This window comes from Aquarana catesbeiana, linkage group LG08 (assembly GCF_042186555.1).
Source record: "Aquarana catesbeiana isolate 2022-GZ linkage group LG08, ASM4218655v1, whole genome shotgun sequence".
Classification (NCBI taxonomy): Eukaryota; Metazoa; Chordata; class Amphibia; order Anura; family Ranidae; genus Aquarana; species Aquarana catesbeiana.
This window is the reverse complement of record NC_133331.1, coordinates 270,275,645-270,296,724: the sequence shown is the minus strand read 5'-3', so window position 1 is coordinate 270,296,724 and position 21,080 is coordinate 270,275,645. Positions and strand designations below refer to the sequence as shown.

Here is a 21,080-nt window from a genome sequence, read left to right as displayed (position 1 = left end):
CCAGTACATTGAGAAAACAAAAGAGGAAGAAGAGGCACCTCTGGGTGCAGATTTTGTACAGATTTTAATATAAAATGGTGAGATGGCAACTCACATTTTAGCAGTTAAAACAGGCATTGTATCGTCCCAAACAACGGGGATGTCATCAGTGGAGTCAGTCCCTTGTTATCCTATGGATGTAGGCTGTGCTTTCTTCTCGTACACCACTAGATGGAACTCGGTTGGCCGCGGTGGAATGTACATCAACACGAGGCTTGAAGTGCAAGCTGGTATCCAGGCGAAGAGAGATGACGTCACTGGGATGCGACGCGTTTCCTGAGTGTACAGGCCGTGAATGACATGAGGGCTGCGCTCTTTCTTCAAAGCTGATTGACAGGGACATGGTCGAGTGGGATATAAAGGGAGGGGAGTGGCTAGTATATAGGATGCACCGTGATTGGATACATCACATCAGACCAAACCCACAGAATATGGAAGGGGCAACGATGTATTAGATAACTTACAGAATTATGACATAAATAAAAGCAAAATAACGACACATTAAAAAACATATTAGGAAACGATCACAGGCTAAAAAACTAAGATAAACTGGATTTAAGCATGCAGCAAGTAGAAACAAATGTGACTATGCACATAAGTGGGAGGAAGAGGGAAACTAAAGGAAAGGGGGGGGGGGTTTGTGTGACTGGTCACTGCTATGCACATAGTGCAAGGAGGATGGCATAGAGATATATGCTGATGCATATTAATTATAGTATATTATTGTGAGGAAAATAAATGGAGTAGAGGAGAATGAATAGGGAAATTGTTACTATTAAATAATAATAAAAATAAAGGATAGATAGTGTGGGTATATGTACCGGATGGGAGTAAAGAGAGGTGGTGTGGACAAAGTGAAGAGTTAAAATTGTGGTAATGTGGGCAGATGAGGCATAGGAATGGTGAAACCCCCCTCCCCTCCGTTTCATTTCATGAAACACTCAGCCAAGGAGTCGTCATTCCAGGAGAGCGTTCTCCCCCCCAACAGAAAAGGTTGACCAATATACAAACATTATGTCGAAACAAAGTCACCTGAACAATAGTGCCCTTTTCACAAAAATAAAAGATAATTACCTATTTTGTTCTCCTCTTGAAACCACTTAAGACAAGAATAGAGAGAAACTGGTTCTTCAGACAATCAACTCATTGGGAAGCAGAAACCAAAGATGTTTACCTGTCCTTGTTGGGTAGATAAAAGACCCACATGCTGACATACACCCTCTGGACGTACACAAATGTGGTAATAAGCAACCACTCTCCATCTCGTTGGACATTGCTGCTAGGACAAATCGATTATACATCCTTACCTTCAAACAGTGGTGAGATACTGACCATATAATTATTGATAATATATTCTCTTCCCAAAATCATAGGAATTGTATCTTACTGTTGTAATGGAAATTTGTAAGTTCTGTATATAATTGTATTCTATTTTGTATGTATTGCACACTGCCCTCACTGTGCACACGGCACTAATAATGTTTTCAGTACGTGTTTACATTCTTTCGAGTCCTGATTAGAATTAGCCTGCCTATGTAATGCCCCTTGTTACCATAAACGTACAATTGTAATATTAATGTGATACCTACGTAATCATGTGTATAAAAACCTTCAATTGCGTCATAATAAAGAGAACAGTTATTTGGAAAGATGCTGAGCATATCATTTGTGTCTGTTCCCTACTGCAGTGGTTATTATTAATTTGGAACCACTAATCAATATGAGGATAGGAGTTGCCTATCATCAAAATGTCCAACTCACGTGGTGAGCTTTGCCTAGGAGGGGCTTTACAGGTGACCCTGAGAATCCGAAACGAGGAGCTTGAGACGATCCGGGAATTTCTGATAATCAGCCGGCTGAGGTGATCCTTTTTCTTACATTTGAGTTATCAGACTTCCTTGATCGGTAGGGCATTTTCGGAACAAAGGGTACCCATTTTACTCCCCTTAATCGAACTGTATTGATTGGTGGTTATATGTTATGTTATCACTGTCTACTGTCCATCGAGTGTTATAGATAAGAAAGGGAAGAACAGTGCTGTTCAGAGGTATATGTAGTACATCTGCTAAATAAAGTAGTTTAGAGGCAACAGGGTATAGGCACACGTAGAGAAGACCGGCCAGTCATTATGGGCATTAAATTAAGTAAGGGAATGAATGGTAAGAGACCCTCAAAAATGCCCAGCGCAAGAGGATCGCTATATATGAACCAGAGGTGCGGTTCCACCTATACTGAGCTCCTAGATTAATGGTTAAAGTGGACAGGGATCCACAATGGGTAACTGGGTTACCACCAAGGTCCACAGGGACTAAGAATCATGCAGAGTAAACAGCTAGAGAAACAGCTATCTATGTGAGCAGGATGGATCAAGGGTGACAATTAACACTAGACAGAAAGAGACATTTTCATGTTAAGTTGTGGGATGAATTTGGGGTCAGGCACTACAACTAGTAAAGTCAAGAAACAGAGTAATGAGAGTTAAAACAGAATACTTTATATGTTGTCAGAGAGGGAAGATGGTATGAGCACTGTTGCTGCCTGTCTGATCATAGAATCTAGATATAAAGGATATCTGAACAAATTAAGGAAAGCAGAATTTAAGCAGGGAAATATTAAAGAGTTAAAAGAAAGTGAGAGAATGATATGCATGTGTTGTGTACAAATTGGAAAAATGTAAGCGATTTAAGAGAGATATTTGTGTATGTGTGTGAATGCTGGGACCTTTAGTTCTATCGCTTGTGTGTGTCATGTACGCAGATGTGACCCCCTCCTTTGTGCTCTCCTGAGAGAATGTGGCTGGGATGAGAGGTCAGTGATAAGCTGGAAGGACACCATGCCAATTCCAGTTTTTTAGACAAAACATTTATAACAAAATGTGCCGGGTTAACAAATCTAATGATAAACAATGTGATCACAATTATTTTTTTAATCTGTTTTCCAAACATGGTAAAATAAAGGTTACATTTAACCGTGTATTACACAAATTGAATATCCTTTGATATTGGAAACAGTGCACTTAAAAAAGGTAAATTAAGTAAAATTAAGTAATAATGAGTATTCATTTCTAATATGAGTTTAACAATTTTATTGAAACTGGTTTAGACAACCTTTGGTTGGAAATGAAATCCAGGTTAATGGGGAAATTTGTAATGAATGGGATTAGTTTAGATTAAGATAACAATTTTGTAATTTTACATTTATACAATAAGCCCTTATTGAGAGAAAAAAAAGATTAAGATGAGGTTGTTATTTGGAATAAAGCTGCCATAATATTTAACAAAGCCAAGATGGATGGGATACATAAGAAGTTTTTCTACAAAAATGAAATTTTAAGGTTTTTGATAATAACTTGATGTGCGGTCCATGATGTAAGAGTTATAATCAATACAATTTAAATTCAACAGACCCATCACATCAAATCCACACACCCTGTTAGGATAGATGCCACCTGCAGTCAGTTGTTTTATAGTTTTTGATGCTTTCTGGTCCATCATACACAAGGATTGTTGGTCCTTTTGTTTTTATTTATTTTGATTTTTGAAATCCAAAGCAGAATGTGTGGATTGTGAAATGATGTGCCCCTTTTCCTTGTAAGTGCAGTGGCATAAGCAGAATAATATTTTGGATTTATGGACATCTCTCCATGACCACAGGGTATTGTTATAGTTTATTAAGATAAAGTTCAAGAAATAAAACAAACAAAATAAAAAATGAAAAGCAAAAAAAAAGGTAGAAAAATTAAAAATTAGGGTGTTGAAGAAAAAAGAAAAAAAAGGTCCATTGCTTGAATATTGAGAGAGTCCATGAATTCTTTATAATTCCTTGTTGTCTATTCAGGATTTCCCCCATAATTCTCCCCCACTAGCCAGCAATTTCAGACTGTGCTTCTGCTATTCACATGCAAGCAAGTATCTCCAGACAATATCTGAAAAACAAAAAGACTCTCCAACAAAACTCATTAGCAAGGTCCTTAAACGTTGTTTGAAGTTAAAACAAAGCACTATTTACACGTTTACAGTTTGAAGCTAATTCACCCCCACTGCTAGAGAAGTGTCATTCAAAAACAGATCTGGAGAATGTACATCTTCTGCATTTACGACACCCTGTACCCCCTTCAACTGCTGTAATAATTTATCACGTTCCCCTCTCATCTTGTCATACTCAATTTTCAGGTGGTCAAATTTTGTTTTAACTGAGAAAACGGTATCCAAGTCTTGGACCTTTTCTTATTATTATTTTGTTTAGCTCTGTTTTTCATATTAATATCACCTATATTTGACCCGGTGTCTCCTCTCTGGCTATTATCATAGGATATTATCTTCTGATCTTTATGTTCAGTATTTGTCCTAAACAATGTGGCTAAATCAATTTTGACAGCCTGCTCATTTGACTTTCTCCATAAATGGTCTGCTCTCAACAATATGTCTTTTAAATCATGAGGATTTGGGGTAACTAATAAAATATTTTGTTTGATATCTTCATGCAACGCATCTAGAAACATACTCATATGTATCAAGCCACCATGCTCAAATGCAAGATTATTACCGACCAATAATTTCATAATAGTTGCTATCCTGTGTGACAATTCATATGGAGATTCATTTTGCATCTGTTGGATCTTCCCATGAATAGTAACATCAGAACGTACACCATACAAAACACATAATAATTCCAGTAATATGTCCCTTGTCCTCAGAGGCTGAATACAGATCTGTTTAATTCTCATCCAAAGACCACTTCCTATAGAATGTTGCAAAACTCTTTCTAAGTCAGATGGTTTGAGATTGTACATATCTCTGACCTGCTGCACGTCACAAAACCATTTTAAAAATCTGTTTAAATCATGGTATGGAACCATTCCTATTTCTTTAAGAATTGCGTCTAATTCTTTTGGTTTCAAAGGCTTCATTACAAGCCGAACTTCACCTGTATTATTATTGTTATAAACTGTAGTGGTCCAAGTGGGGGCAGCTGGTAATAAATTATCAGATTTAATATGAGGTTCTGTTTCATTTGATAGAAAGTTTGTGTTTGTATTTTGCTGCAGATTGCGGAATCCAAGATTTGATGCATATCTGCATTCCTGAGATTTCTTTTCTAATTCCATAATTCTTAATTTTAATCTCTCATTTTACTCTGATAATTCATCACAACGTTTAGATTTCTCAAGCAAAGCTCCCCCAATGGTAACTGCATGCAATTTTAAATTTACTGTCTCGGTGTCTGATTGGTTTTGTAACCTCTCACAAACATTGTTGCTATTATCAACTGCACTCTGTAACTGGGTAATTTCCTCAACCTTACCATTCAAAGAACTTTCCATTGTTAAACAGCAAGATAATAAGCCCTGTATAGTACAACCTTTTCTTTTACTTTCTGAAATTTTGCTATCAAAAACATTTTTTTCTAAAAATTCCTTCATCATCGTCCACGTCTGCTTACATTTTTCTGGAATTTCATAAGGACCGCCATGGCGCTTAATACATTTTAATACCCATCTGTTAACTTTATCAGAACTGACACTAGCTTCACACTGAGTAAGAATTTTGACTATATTACTAATAATTTTTTTTAAAAAAGGAAATATTTTACTCACCGCATTAGTTACTCCTTCAGCTTCCAGTTCAGGTCTTCTGGTACACGACACAGTCCTTTTTTTGTTGTGGTTTCCAGTCTCCAGAGAATAATTCTGGGGTTCCCAACTTGTTTAACTTTGTAGATCAGACTCTCTTATGTCACAACCAGACATTAGAGTCACAGCACAGCTTTTGGTTCTTCATCAGACTTCTGTCCACCTTACAGGATTGTTGTCACCACCGACTTCTGTTACTAAGTCCGAAAATGCTCTTCTGGTCACTTGAACGGCACCAATGTAGTGATATAGTATGTGTAGTAGTATAGTAGTATCATGGGTATGATAATTAATAAGTACTCTTCCGCAGCAACCCAATTCTTCCAGAGAGATGCACTTTATTGACTTCCAACACAGAACAAAGTCCAAAGTCCACAGATGACAAAAAATCCGACAGAATATATTATTCAGGGTCCCATGTTCCTAGATTTGTGCCTTCTTAGTCATACACAGACAGACGATATTGACTATAGACTGAACACCATGTTGTTATATACACTAGACATTGAATGGCTGAGCAATTTGATTGGCCGTCTCCATTCAGGCCTTTGATATACTTTAGTCTTTCAGACAGACAACAACCCCCAGCCGTGAACAGCTGCAGTCATAAACCGCCCCAATTTGCACTCCCGCATATCAACATCAACAAGTCCCCTTAGATATGTGTAATTAGATTAGATTAACAGATACCACCTGAACACCCTTTGAAATGTTCAATTAGGTTAACAGGCAATACCTCACACCTAGGTAGACTTGCATAAGATAAACATATCAAAGGGACATCAGCTGTTATATTAAAATTGAGTCGGCTTGGACAAATCGACCATTGTCAACTGAATTCTAGGCCTGGTTAATATTGTGCTGTATGTGTACATACATATAATAATATAATGTCCCACATAAATCGGTGAACATATTACAACAGCAACCAGGTCTGGCTGTCTACTGTTAACTTAAAAATGACTTGCCCCTCGAGGAAGTTGGGTCACAAGTTCATGGGTCCCTTTTCGGTCAAGAGGAAGATCAATGATGTGACCTATGAGCTTGACTTACCCATTACTCTGAAGGTCCATCCGGACGTCCACGTGTCCTTGCTTAAACCTGTTACTCCCAATTCCTTCCCGGGTCATACATCTGGCCCGGCAGAATCCGTAATTATCAATAATGAGGAAGAGTTTGAGGTGGAAGCAATCCTGGACTGCAGGAAGAGACACAACCAAGTCCAGTACCTAATCAAGTGGAAGGGGTATGGACCAGAAGATAATTCTTGGGAACCAGAAAACAACCTGCACGCTGAAGAACTCTTAAGAGATTTTCGGAATACCCACGCGGATAGACTGGCCCCCAGCTAGGCATCCGGAGGCTGCCCTTAAGGAGGGGGCACTGTAAGAGAGGATCCCAGAGCAGGATTGTCGTTGGGCACTCTAGTGTGCGCCGCTTCACGCTGGCTCGTGGTGGCTCGCGCTGGCATGCCCAGACGCGCCGTTGTGCGGGTGCGTGCAGGCGTGCGCGGGCACGTGTGCGCGCACGGTGTTTGGCGCCAATCGCCCTATTTAATCTGCTGGTGCATTGTGCTCGGTGCTGTCCGATCTTCAGCTTCCTGTTCCTGTACTTCCTGTTTACCTGCCTGAACGTCTGATCTCCCTGTGACCCGGCTTGTCTATTGGATTCTCCCTTGCTATCCGCCTGCATCTGACCCCGGTTTGCCTTTGACTTTGAACCTGCCTGATCCCTTGTACCGTGCTGACGCCTGCTGCCAACCCTGCCTGTGACCTGGACTTTGAATCTGCCTGCTCCTCTGTACTGTGCTGACCACCTGCTGCCAACTCTGCTTGTGACCGGACCTGCCTGCCCTGCTCCTGCTCTGCACCAGTGAAACTGTGCTACAGCCTGCCAAGTACCTCCCATCTGCTTGCACCAGGATCTTGGGCCTCAGCTTCACAAGTCACTCGCCAGGCTCTCATACCATTCTGCGCTCCCGTGCCTTCTGTTTGCTCTATCAGGGGCCGGGAACCAGATACGTACGGGAGGCCTCCCCCTGCTATATCGGGTTTGTCAGTCAGGTACGTGAAAGTCTGACAGTTACCCAGTGCACAGTGAAAAAAAATTAACTTCCCTGTCCATGCCTGCTGGACCATGAGTCAGCAGTAATATGCACCTTACTGCTGACCGCCCTGTCCAACGAGGCCAAGACATTGCTTTCCACATGCTGGTAGAGGAATGGTCTTCCGTGAAAAGAAATGGCATTTGGGAACCTGCCACTGAGGTACCACACATTCCACAGGGAATGGGGGCAGAGTCTACCAGCTGAAAAGGCAGCAGTTGCAGTGCTAGCAATTTGGCCAAGCTAGTATTCATTCGCTGAGCATGTGGATGGCTGGGACCGAATTTCTTTCGATGGTTTAGCAACTGGGGTAGGGAAATTTGCCTGCTAAAATCTGATGTTGGTGTACCGCTAGCAGATTGGCCGCAAGTACTTGGGATACCTATTTCTATGCCTTCATTCCTCTCAGTGCAGGTTTCTGAGAGGACTGGAGGGTTAGTGGGGTTGGAGATCCCAGCTGATGAGGAGCAAGGAGAGGTCCGCCTTGTTCTTTGATGTGGGTCTTTTAAGTGCTGCTGCCATAGGAAGTCATCATATGTCTGGTCAAGCATGTGGTGCCCAAGCGGCTGCTGTTTTGGCCACTTCAGACATATGTTGCAAACAGCAACGGTTGCAAACAGCCCACACCAAATAACTTTTCAAAATATGCGGGGAGTCAGCAGCACCCTGCACCTGCTTAGCTCTGTGATAGGGTTGCTGCCCTTAACCACTTGCCTACAGGGCACTTTCACCCCCTTCCTGCCCAGACCAATTTTCAGCTTTCAGCGCTCTCACACTTTGAATGACAATTACTCAGTCATGCAACACTGTACCCAAATGAAATTTGCGTCCTTTTTTTCACACGAATAGAGCTTTCTTTTGGTGGTATTTAATCACTAGTGGGTTTTTTATTTTTTGTGCTATAAATAAAAAAAGACTGAAAATTTGGTGAACAAATGCCTTTTTCTTTATTTCTGTCATAAAATTTTGCAAATTAGTAATATTTCTTCATAAATTTTGGCCAAAATTTACACGACTACATATCTTTGGTAAAAATAACCCTAATTAGTGTATATTATTTGGTTTTTGTGAAAGTTATAGAGTCTACAAGCTATGGTGCAAATCATTCAAAATTGATCACACCTGATCACACCTGATGTACTGAAGACTTATCTAATTTCATGAGACACTAACAAGCCAGGGAAGTACAAATACCCACAAAATGACCCCATTTTGGAAAGCAGACATCCCAATGTATAATCTATGAGGCATAATGAGTGTTTTGAAAGGTTCATTTTTTTCCAGAAGTTTTTGGAAAATGTGGAAAAAAAATGAAAACGCATTTTTTTTCCCACAAAGTTGTCCATTTTTAAGATATTTCCAACACATTGCATGTACATAGCAAAAATGACACTCCAAAATACATTCTGCTACTCCTCCTGAGTACAGCGATACCACATGTGTGAGACTTTTACACAGCCTGGCCACACATAGAGGCCCGCCAGGCAAGTAGCACCTTCAGGCGTTCTACAAGCATAAATTACACATCTCATTTCTCAACCACCTATTACAGTTTTGAAGGCCCTGGAGCCCCAGGACAATGGAAACGCCCACAAAATGACCCCATTTTGGAAAGCAGACACCCCAATGTATAATCTATGAGGCATAATGAGTCTTTTGAACGGTTCATTTTTTTCCAGAAGTTTTTGGAAAATGTGGAAAAAAAATGAAAACGCATTTTTTTTCCACAAAGTGGTCCATTTTTAAGATATTTCTAACGCATAGCATGTACATAGCAAAAATGACACCCCAAAATACATTCTGCTACTCCTCCTGAGTATGGCGATACCACATGTGTGAGACTTTTACACAGCCTGGCCACATACAGAGGCCCGCCAGAGAAGTAGCACCTTCAGGCATTCTAGGAGCATAAAAACGCCCACAAAATGACCCCATTTTGGAAAGCAGACACCCCAATGTATAATCTATGAGGCATAATGAGGCCCACCATTGAAGTAGCACCTTCAGGCATTCTACAAGCATAAATTACACATCTAATTTCCTGACAACCTATTATTTTTGAAGGCCCTTATATTTCTAACACATTGCATTTACATACCAAAAATTAGACTCCAAAATAAATTCTATTGAGGAAAGGGTAAAAAAAAGTATTACCTGTGGTTTTAGTAGTGTCCCCAGAGGAGAGAATTGGTGCAGGCAGCAGGCAGCAGGCAGGGATGTGCTTAGCAACAATAGTAATTATCCAGGCAGCAGGCAGGAATATTGTCTATAGTCAGCACAAGGATATCGTCAGCACAGCCAAAGCATTTGTCCATAGAAATTGTCCAGGCACAGACAGCCAACATAATATTGGTCCTGGTACACCGTTACCTCCCTGCACTCATTATTGTACCGCTCTCCAGCCCTTCATAAACATACTGCCTCTTGCTACAGCTAATTATTTCCATAGTCCAGGTAGCAGGCAGAGGTGTGGTCAGTTTATGCTGCAGGCAGGGGGATGGCGGCAGTAAGTCAGCGGCAGGCTGAGGGCCGCAATCAGGTAAGACCTGTGCACAGGGGCACAGGGGTAGAGGCTTTGACCCACCCAAATCTCTATGAAGCCTCCGGACTCCAGACCCTAATCCGGAAATTACGAAACCCGGAGACAACAAAAAAAATTGTTTTCTCCATCCGGAAAAACATTTCTGGAGCCCCTCACATGTGAGACCCCTGTGTCCTACAGTAGCAGGGCAACAGATCAGTCCAAGCGGTAGGCAAAAGCAAAGTCCATAAAACAGGCCAGGGTCAGATGATGTGCAAGCAGTCGAAGTGGTAGGCAGAAGCGTAGTTGGTAAAACAGGCCATGGTCAGTTCACATGTAAGCAGTCCAAACATTAGGCAGAAGCATAGTTGGTAAAACAGGCCAGGGTCAGTTCATATGAAAGCAGTCCAAACAGTAGGCAGAAGCGTAGTTGGTAAAACAGGCCAGGGTCGGTTCACATGTAAGCAGTCCAAACGGTTGGCAGAGGCATAGTCAAAAAACAGGCCAGGGTCAGTTCACATAGAAGGCAGTGGAATGGTTATTTGAGGAAGCATGGGAAATGGTCAGCACAGATCATGAAAATGGGGAAGTGGTTAAGAATATGGGCTAATATTTAAGGGATGTGTGATATAGTCTGAAGCATTCACCAATGCAAAGGCCGGGTTCAAGGGCACACTGGGAACAATGGTAGCTGGTATCTCTTCGAAATCCTTTACTGCTGCATACTCGACATCTTTTTTGGCGTCTTCGGCCTGCTTCAGATGGGGGAATGTGGTCCGGGAAGTGGCGTTCATGCAGTCGGCTTACAGCATCAGAGTGAAGGTTTTCTGGGGGGGGGTCTTTGATGGTAGATGAGGGATGTGACAACTTCTTCAATGAATTTTAGGAAGTGGGCAGGGCTTTCGGTGGATTTGGTGTAAATTATGTAGGCATTATAAATGGCCAAATGAATTAAATAGAGTGCTACTTTCTTGTACCAGAAACGGGACCTCCTTATTGCTAAATAGGGCTGAAGCATTTGGTCGTTGAAATCCACCCCCTCCATGTACAGATTGTAATCTTGTACACATTTTGGCTTTACAATGGGACTTCGTCTTCTCTGAACTTCAACGGTAGTGTCGTCATGGATGGTGGACATCATGTACACATTCCTGGTATCCTTCCACCTCAAGGCCAGCACTTCGTTGCATCTCAGAGTTGTTCTTTCTCCCCTTCGCAATTTCTTATTTACTATGGCTTGTGGGAAGCCCTTTCTATTCTTTCTGGAGGTTCCACAGGCCAGGGTTTGTGCGAGGTATAGGTGTTTGAAAAGGGGCAGGCTGGTATAAAAGTTATCCAGGTATATGTGGTAACCTTTCTTCAGCAGTGGGTAGGCCAGGTCCCATACAATTTTACCAGTTGTGCCCATGTAGGCCGGGCACTCAGGGGGCTGGAGCTGGGAATCTCTTCCTTCGTATATGCGGAACGCATACAGATATCCCGTGACTCTCTCGCAAAGCTTATAAAATTTCACTCCGTATTTGGCCCTTTTGCTAGGAATGTATTGTTTTATTCCTAGCCGGCCAGAAAAGGGTACCAGGGACTCATCCACACATATATGCTTATCGGGGGACATAGTGTTCTGCAAATCGTTGGGAAAAGAAATTAAATGAGTGGGCGAAGTTTATATAATTTATCGTAATTTGGATGATTGCGGGGAGGGCACTGGGTGTTGTCATTAAAATGAAGGAAGCGCATTATCATTTTGTATCGGGACCTGGGCATTACAGAAGAGTAAATGGGCATGTGGTGAATGGGGTGGGTGAACCAATAGGCATGTCCTTCATTTTTTTTGTAAGCCCCATGTTTATGGTGAGGCCCATAAACATTTTGAACTCCTCCAGAGTCAAATCCTTCCACTCGAATGGACGGGCGTAAGAAGATTGGGGGTTGTTGGCAATATGCTGCTGGGCATATAAATTGGTCTGGTCCACGATGAGTTGCAGCAAAGTGTTGGGAAAAAATAAATTAAAACAATCAATTGCAGAAAAATTTTGGGTATTGGCCTGCACACCTGGTTGTGCCGTGAAAGGGGGAATTCTTGCTGATCCAGAGTCAGAAGGCAGCCATGTTGGATTGGCAAGACCTTCTGGGAGATATGTAGCGGCCCTGGCTCTTGGGGGACGTGGCACTCCAGTGCTGGTAGTTGAAGTTCCTGTGCTGGCATTTGGGCGTGATGCTGCGGAAGTGCTAGTACTGGGCATTTCTTGTGGCCTTTCACTGGCGGCAGCTCTAGGACTGGGCCTTTGGTTTTGGGGTCTATCGCTGGCAGCAGCGCTAGTACTGGGAATTTGATCCTGGGGTATATTGCTGGTGGCTGCCTGGTTTCCAGAGCGCCATGCTCTTTTAGGAGAGATCCATTCTTCCTCTGAATCGTTTGCCGATCCACTACTTTCGATCGGTTCAAATGCTGAATTTGATTCATAGGAATTGGCATTTGAATCTGATGAGAGCTCCCCGCTGCTCTCATTAGTCATGGAGAGGATCTGGAACGCCTCCTCACTTGTATAAAATCTTTTGGACATTTTTTCTGATGGGCTGTGTGACAGGTGAAAAATTACGGTTACTGATGGGCGACAGGTGATGGGTGACAGGTGACGGTCACTGATGGGTGACAGGTGACGGTCACTGATGGGTGACAGGTGATCAGTGACAGGTGACGGTCACTGATGGGCGACAGGTGATCGGTGACGTGCGACGGTCACTGGTGGGTGACAGGTGACAGGTAAGGGTTGACAGTCACTGATGGCAGTCTCTGATGGTGACTGGTGCACTTTATTGGACTGATAGGTGACAGATGAGGGTCACGGATGGGTCACTGACGACGGTCACTGATGGCAGTCACTGATGGGTGACAGGTGCACCGCTGACGGCAGTCTCTGACGGTGACAGGTGCACTTTGTGGGCACTGACGGGTGACAGGTGCACTTAGTGGGCACTGACGGGTGACAGGTGCACTTAGTGGGCACTGACGGGTGACAGGTGCACTTAGTGGGCTCTGACGGGTGACAGGTGCACTTTGTGGGCACTGATGGGTGACAGGTGCACTTTTATAAGTACTGATGTGGTGACTGTTGGGTGACAGCTGTAATTGGGGGGGGGGGCAATGTGACAGGTTCTCTTTGTGGTGTTGGTGCAGTACACTACAGAACACACATAGATCGGTCACTCACTGCTCCTGGCTCTTCTCTCCTCACACTGGAAACGGTGTGTGAGCAGAGAAGAGCCGGTGACAGCTAGTAACCGGTCTATGTTTACAGTTAGTGATCGGCTGTGAATGGATCACAGCCGATCACGTGGTAAACAGTCACCAGCCATTGGCTGTTTACCCTTGTTGGTGACGAGCAGTGTTCCTGGGAACACGCCGCCACCGACGTGACCACGCTGCGCGCTCCCATGCGCGGTCTAAAGCAGGAATACCCTTTGTGATCGGCCGTGACGTAATCGCGGCCGATCACATGGTGAACAGCCACGCCCAATGGCTGTTCACCCCTGTCGGTGACGCGCTGTGTCCCGGGGACACGGCGATACTGACAGAGCAGGGCTGCGCCTGCTTGCCCTCCTTTAGTGGCCTGTGAGCGTCGGCCTCTCCTTAGTGGCCTTCTGAACATGCTGTAAATTTTGTTTAGCAAAAAAACACTACACTGTATTGTGTACTGTGTACACCACCAGGAAGGTAGTAGCAACTGCACTAGGGGTGCACGGTACTGTGTACATTAACAGAAGTTTAATAACAACTATGGGTGCACTGTATGTATTGTGTACACCACTAGGAAAGTAGTAGCAACTGCACTAGGGGTGCACGGTACTGTGTACACCAACAGAAGTTTAACAACAACTATGGGTGCACTGTATGTATTGTGTACACCACCAGGAAAGTAGTAGCAACTGCACTATGGGTGCATGGTACTGTGTACACCAACAGAAGTTTAATAACATCTATGGGTGCACTGTATGTATTGTGTACACCACCAGGAAAGTAGTAGCAACTGCACTGGGGTGCATGGTACTGTGTACACCAACAGAAGTTTAAAAATAACTATGGGTGTACTGTATTGACCACCAGAAAAGTATGAGCAACTGCACTATGGGTCCACATCACTGTACACTGTACACCGCCTGAAGTATATTAGAAACAGTACACCAGAAAAGGCCTGCAGTGAGATATAGCTAAACTGTATGCAGTGGATAGTCTTGTGTATATATATATATATATATATATATATATATATATATATATATATATATATATAAAATCACCTGCCTGCCTGAAGTATATTAAAAACAGTACACCAGGAACGGACTGCAGTCAGATCTAGCTAAACTGGATACAGTGGAGATATATATATATATATATATATATATATATATATATATATATATATATATATATATATATATATATATATATATACGAGACTGACTGTACATATATATTAAATACACTGCAGCTAACTGAATATTCTGCCTGTCTGCTCAATCTAAATGACACTCTCTCTCTGACTTAGTCCCCCTGAGCCATGATTGGCAAAAGGCACCCTGCCGAACAGAAAGCTCATCCCTAGTTGCAGGGATATGCCTCATCGGAGGTTGAGAGGGAGGCCACAGCACAGCACACTCGGAACAGCACAAAAATAATTTTGTGCACCCTAAATGTCGGGCTGCTCCCCCACGCTATGCCACTGGCTGTAGATGCTCCCTATGTGGCTGCTGTCAGAAACCATGAAATCAGGCCGAGACAGAAGTACAGTTAAATCACATTTGTGTAATAATAAAAGTAAAAAGAACAAACGTATTCAAAACATAGCCAAAGTTTAGTAACCGGAATGTATAGACAGCCAAGCCAGAAGTCAGGGATCAATGTAGTGGAACAGAAAGCAGGATCTGGAGCCAGAAGTGATGTCAGCAAAGCAGGTCTTGAACAGGATCACAGGAGAATGTTTCTGTGATGTCCATCAAGGCAAAGGCAGAGCTCCTCTGGACTGGACGGCTTAAGTAGGCAGGACTGATGAGCAGGATATCATCAACAGCTGAGTAACTGTGGAGAGAGATGGGAGCTGGCAATTAGCCGACAGCTGAGGGCCAGCCCAGATAAGGAAGGGCTGAGCCCAGCCCTGACAACTGCCTAGTTCACCTAGAGGAAGCGCTGCCCTGTGAAAAGAGGAAAGCTCTTCCACAGGGAGTCAGTGTAGCACCAGGTCCTACATGCTTAGGCAAAACAACAAGGCAATGGTGTCTGCATTCAGTGTCTGTGTGATAATAGAATGGGCCAGTGCCCGCTCACCAGTCCCAATTAGGATGGGCTTTATGTTCAGGTCGAACATGAATTCGACTCGTACATTGGCTGTTCACTTGTTCGCCGAATAGCGAACAATTTGGGGTGTTCACGGTAAATTAGAGAGCCGAGGAACACCCTTTAAAAGTCTATGGGGGAAATCAAAAGTGCTCTTTTTAAAGGCTTATATGCAAGTTATTGTCATAAAAAGTATTTGGGGACCCGGGTCCTGCCCCAGGGGACATGTATTAATGCAAAAAAGTTTTAAAAACGGCCGTTTTTTCAGGAGCAGTGATTTTAATAATGCTTAAAGTGAAACAATAAAAGTGTAATATTCCTTTAAATTTCATACCTGGGGGGTGTCTATAGTATGCCTGTAAAGTGGCACATGTTTCCCGTGTTTAGAACAGTCCGAGTGCAAAATGACATTTCTAAAGGAAAAAAATTAATGAATTGTCGGTCTGGCAATACACATAAAAGTTCATTGATAAAAAGGGCATGCAATTTCCCCACAGGGGAACCCTGAACCAAAATTTTAAAAAAATGCGTGGAGGCCCCCCTAAATTCCATACCAGGCCCTTCAGATCTGGTATGGGTTTTAAGGGGAACCCCACGCCAAAATGTAAAAAAAAATGGCGTGGGGTCCCCCCAAAAGTCCATACCAGACCCTTATCCGAGCACGCAACCTGGCAGGCCGCAGGAAAAGAGGGGGGATGAGAGAGCGCCCCCCTCCTGAACCGTACCAGGCCACATGCCCTCAACATTGGGAGGGTGTTTTGGAGTAGCGCCCCCCCCAAAGCACCTTGTCCACATGTTGATGGGGAGAAGGGCCTCATCCCCACAACCTTTGCCCGGTGGTTGTGGGGGTCTGCAGGCGGGGGGCTTATCGGAATCTGGAAGCCCCCTTTAACAAGGGGAACCCCAGATCTCACCCCCCCTGCGTGAATTGGTAATGGGGTACAAATGTACACAGGGGTGTGCTCGTCCATGTCGCTGGAAAGATCGGGCTTTGGAGTCTACCACAGAGTATATCAGAAATCATCTGAAAGGAGGAGGGACATCCCAGACCCTTGGATAAGGATGGTGGAGCAACCGTAGTGGCCTTAAATACAAGTGCATTACCCCCGTGGGGGTGAGGGGATCTGGTGAGTGGGGATCCTAGAGGGGGAGCACAAAGTCACAAGTGGAATTCCTGGAAACACTTACAGTCACCATTTCTGTGTTAATCATCCTGCATGAAGATCTAATTTACCAGATGGACTATTAATATGCATCGGTGTATGAAGTTTCTTTTGTGCTAATAACCCCGAGTTGGGACCTAGTACATCTTATGAACTATCAGTATGCAGATGTATACCGACACCACTTTCTTTTTTCCTTAAATATGGTTTTTTAACAAGTGCCTATATATGATTTCACTTTGTATGCATTCACTAAAATTGGTACAAGCACATAATCACTTATGACTGTTAAGCAAGGTATTTATATGGAGTCCTATTAACCCTTATTCACTTTAGAGATATATATGTTGTGTTAAACTCACCAGTGTAAAAAATGTCAACTGAGTGGGGATAAGCTAACCTTATAGCGGATCACCTCACTCAAGTGACTAACAGCTATAAGCACTGCTCACGGACCTGCAGCTCACGGATCACTTTATGGTATAATTTATTATAATAATTTGCATTATACCACATTTGAGGTAGTATACACCGGTAACTGACCCTTTTTTACCCAAACTAGGGAGCGCCACCATCCCCTTCTCATTATAACCTTGTATCTATAGACCCCTCGGGGGAGCTATATCAGGGGAGGCAGCATACCTAGGTAGGTTCCTAAGCGCGGTCATCTACCCTATATATAATTAGCCAGCTCCTGGCTACATCGCTTTGCTGTTTTTTTTTGCCTTCCTCTGGATAAACTGTAGGTATAGGAATATATATATATATATATATATATATATATATATATATATTGTATGTTTTTTTTTTTTCCTTTTATTGGTTGAACTATATGGACGCGTGTCTGTTTTTAACCAGGCTAACTATGTAATTATGTAACTATATGTGCTGTAACTATGCATATATTTGGCAGTATGGCATTAAAACCCACTGCCTTGCTGTCACCTGTGTGTGTGTATAGCTCACATAAAATGGAAAACTTCTGAAAACCGGGCAAAATATAAATTAACATGGAAAGGCAAATAGTTTCTAAAAGCTACCAGCATGAAAAAACTATTCCAGAATTGCAGGATCTTGATGTGCAACAGTGTTTTCTCAGTATTTGCCTTTCCATGTTAATGAATACTTTGTCCAGATTTCAGAAGTAACAGGTGAGAGTGTGACTGTACAGTGTGGGACAGATTCAGCAGCAGATATCACTGGACTCTTATTTCTTCTTACCTGATTACTCCGTTTGCTCTATCTCATCTCTGTCTTCCTCAGGGGTGGCTGACCAGCAAGCAGCACTGGGGGACAACCCGTCTTTCTCTTCTCTTCTCACTCCCTGACTGGACTCTGGAGTGGATTCATATGTGGTGGGCTAATGGTAGTAGAATAGATGGGGTACTGGGGATTCAGTCATGCCAGTCCCTATTGGCTGAAACAGAGGGATGGAGGCAGCACAACTGCATTATTCCTGTGTCCCTCCTCATGCTGGGCCTAGGGTTGGTAAGTCTGAATGCTACCCTGAGCCCTGCCACTGCTGGGAACAGAAATGGGAAAACTTTTTATTCAGTGAGAGTCTTCTAAAAGAGGGGTCTGTCCCCAGAACCCGGTCACTTTCTGGGACCAAGTAAACTTTATTGCAACAGCAAGTCATATACAAAGTTGGGTGTTAATGTGCCGGTCACTTTCTTTTACGCAAAACTGATTGAACACTTAAACAGGAATAACTAACTGTCCAAAATGACTCCATGCTACTGTATATAAAGCAAAGCAAAAATTTGGGCTGGAATTCCTCTTAAATTGATTTTAGATTAAAACTGTCTAAATATGAGCTCTAGAGGTTACTAAACTGCTGAATGGGTGCTGATAATTGTCCTACCTAGAGGCTAGAAGAAAAATATTTTAATAAATATATGTGGTATCAGGTATGTGTTCCTAAGAAAGATGTGACCGCTAAATTTAATTTTAATTAAAACTTCTCTTTACTAAACTTCTTTTTCTTTTATTATATAAGCCAACCCCGTTACTTGTAGAGTAGACCTCCACTGAAGTCTTCCAGCTGTCTACATTCTCATAACCAACTGAACCACCCGGTAAGTATATGCTGGAATGTTGTTATCGTATTTTTATTCTTAATTTAATTATTGATAAGTAGGGATGGGCCGAACACCCCCCGGTTTGGTTTGCATCCAGAACATGCAAACAGAACAAAAGTTTGCACAAACATTCGAACACCGTTAACCACTTCAGCCCCGGAAGGATTTACCCCCTTCCTGACCAGAGCACTTTTTACAATTTGGCACTGCGTCGCTTTAACTGCTAATTGTGCGGTCATGCAATGCTGTACCCAAACAAAATTTGCGTTATTTTCCTCCCACAAATAGAGCTTTCTTTTAATGGTATTTGATCACCTCTGCGGTTTTTATTTTTTTCGCTATAAATGGAAAAAGACCGAAAATTTTGAAAAAAAAAATGATATTTTCTACTTTTTGTTATAAAAAAAATCCAGTAAACTCAATTTTAGTCATACATTTAGGCCAAAATGTATTCGGCTACATGTCTTTGGTAAAAAAAAATGCCAATAAGCGTATATTTATTGGTTTGCGCAAAAGTTATAGCGTCTACAAACTAGGGTACATTTTCTGGAATTTACACAGCTTTTAGTACATTTTTGATTTCACTCCTCACTACCTATCACAGTTTTGAAGGCCATAAAATGCCCAGATGGCACAAACCCCCCCCCCCCCCCAAATGACCTCATTTTGGAAAGTAGACACCCCAAGCTATTTGTTGAGTGGCATGTTGAGTCCATGGAATATTTTATATTTTGACACTAGTTGCGGGAACGTGACAATTTTTTTTTTTTTTTTGCACAAAGTTGTCACTAAATGATATATTGCTCACACAGGCCATGGGCATATGTGGAATTACACCCCAAAATACATTTAGCTGCTTCTCCTGAGTATGGGGATACCACATGTGTGGGACTTTTTGGGAGCCTAGCTGCGTACGGGGCCCCGAAATCCAATCACCGCCTTCAGGATTACAAAGGGCGTAAATTTTTGATTTCACTCTTCACTGCCTATCACAGTTTCGGAGGCCATGGAATGCCCAGGTGGCACAAACCCCCCCAAATGACCCCATTTTGGAAAGTAGACACCTCAAGCTATTTGCTGAGAGGCATGGTGAGTATTTTGCAGCTATCATTTGTTTTTGAAAATGAAGAAAGATAAGAAAAAACTTTTTTTTTTTCTTTTTTCATTTTTGAAAACTTTGTGACAAAAAGTGAGGTCTGCAAAATACTCACTATACCTCTCAGCAAATAGCTTGGGGTGTCGACTTTCCAAAATGGGGTCATTTGGGGGGGTTTTGAACTGTCCTGGCATTTTATGCACAACATTTAGAAGCTTATGTCACACATCACCCACTTTTCTAACCACTTGAAGACAAAGCCCTTTCTGACACTTTTGGTTTACATGAAAACATTTTTTTTTTTGCAAGAAAATTACTTTGAACCCCCAAACATTATATATATATTTTTTTAAAGCAAACACAGATTAAAATGGTAGGTGTTGCATTTTTTTTTTCACACAGTATTTGTGCAGCGATTTTTCAAACGCTTTTTTTTGGGAAAAAACACACTTTTTTAAATTTTAATGCACTAAAACACACTATATTGCCCAAATATTTGATGAAATAAAAAAGATGATCTTAGGCCGAGTACATGGATACCAAACATGACATGCTTTAAAATTGCACACAAACGTGCAGTGGCGACAAACTAAATACATTTTTAAAAGCCTTTAAAAGCCTTTACAGGTTACCACTTTAGATTTACAGAGGAGGTCTACTACTAAAATTACTGCCCTCGATATGACCTTCGCGGTGATACCTCACATGCATGGTGCAATTGCTGTTTACATTTGACGCCAGATCAACGCTTGCGTTCGCCTTAGCGCGAGAGCAGGGGTGGACAGGGGTGCTTTTTATTTTTTTTTTTCTTTATTATTTTTTTGCTTTTTTATCTTATTTCTAAACTGTTCCTTTCATTTTTTTAAATCATTTTTATTGTTATCTCAGGGAATGTAAATATCCCCTATGATAGCAATAGGTAGTGACAGGTACTCTTTTTTGAAAAAATTGGGTCTATTAGACTCTAGATCTCTCCTCTGCCCTCAAAGCATCTGACCACACCAAGATCGGTGTGATAAAATGCTTTCCCAATTTCCCAATGGCGCTGTTTACATCCGGCGAAATCCAAGTCATGAAATACTCGTAGCTTCCGGTTTCTTAGGCCATAGAAA

At 42.3% G+C, this 21,080-nt stretch overlaps 1 long non-coding RNA gene across 1 annotated transcript in view; it reads left to right on the top strand.

Annotated features, from left to right (window-relative positions):
* The first annotated feature begins 1,129 nt into the window (after positions 1-1,129).
* Positions 1,130-21,080, top strand: part of LOC141106476 (uncharacterized) — a 66,995-nt gene continuing 47,044 nt past the window's right edge. The window contains exons 1-2 of the long non-coding RNA XR_012235721.1: positions 1,130-1,358; positions 18,791-18,869. This is a non-coding gene — a long non-coding RNA (uncharacterized lncRNA). The remainder of the gene's footprint in view (positions 1,359-18,790; positions 18,870-21,080) is intronic.